Consider the following 1,009-nt stretch of genomic DNA (forward strand, 5'->3'; position numbering starts at 1 on the left):
GTTGGCGATGGACAGGGAGGCTTGGCATGCTGCAGTCCATGGGGTCGCAAAGAGTTGGACACGACATAGTGACTAAACAACAACAACTGAGAAAGTAGTTAAAAGCATAGATCAAAAAAAAAATTTTTTTTTGGAGTATAGTTGCTTTACAGTGTTGTGTTAATTTCTCAGTTCAGTTCAGTTCAGTTGCTCAGTCGTGTCCGACTCTTTGCGTTAGTTTAGTTAGTTAATTAATTTAGTGTTAGTTTAGGTAGTTTAGTGTTAGCTTCTACTGTACAACAAAGTGAATCAGTTGTCCATATACATATATCCCCTTTTTTAAAAACATGGAACTCTTCGTGAATTTACGTGTTATCCTTGTGCAGGGTCCATGCCAATCTTCTCTGTATCATTCCAATTTTAGTATATGTCCTGCCAAAGTGAGCACAACAGCCATAGGTTTTGAGTCAGAAAGACCTGGACCAGAAAGCTAATCTTGCCACAGACTAATTTGAGACCTCAACAAAAACAATTTATCCTTTCTGCCTCAGTTTATTCACTTGAAAAATGGCACTAATAATAGATCTTATCTCATGGGTTTGTTGTGAAGATTAAATGAGATAATACAAGAGGCCTACTTAGCACAGGTTCCCTGGTGCCTCAGATGCTAAAGAATCCATCTGCAATGTGGGGGATCTGGGTTTTATCCCTAGATTAGGAAGATCCTCTGGAGGAGGAAATGGAAACCCACTGAAGTATTTCTTGCCTAGAGAATCCCCATGGACAGAGCAGCCTGGCAGGCTACAGTTTATAGTGTTACCAAGAATCAGACACAACTGAGCGACTAAGCGTGCACGCATGCTCTTAGCATAGCACTAGGGAAGTAGTCAGTTCTTTATCCATATAAGCAGCGGCAGCAGTAATGTCATTGACCTGTATTGTTCCAGCTGAACCAGTCTAGATTTCTTACTTGGTATTTCTGACCTCCAGGCCAGAGACGTTGTAATGCTATGGCTTTCCGGCAGGAGGC

The 1,009-nt window shown here is 41.3% G+C and overlaps 1 non-coding gene across 1 annotated transcript; it reads right to left on the reverse strand.

The window, feature by feature from the left end:
• Positions 1-320: 320 nt before the first annotated feature.
• Positions 321-427, reverse strand: LOC122699063. The gene has a single exon (XR_006342548.1). It is a non-coding gene; the product is annotated as a U6 spliceosomal RNA (small nuclear RNA).
• Positions 428-1,009: the final 582 nt, after the last annotated feature.

This window comes from Cervus elaphus, chromosome 8 (assembly GCF_910594005.1).
Source record: "Cervus elaphus chromosome 8, mCerEla1.1, whole genome shotgun sequence".
NCBI lineage: Eukaryota > Metazoa > Chordata > Mammalia > Artiodactyla > Cervidae > Cervus > Cervus elaphus.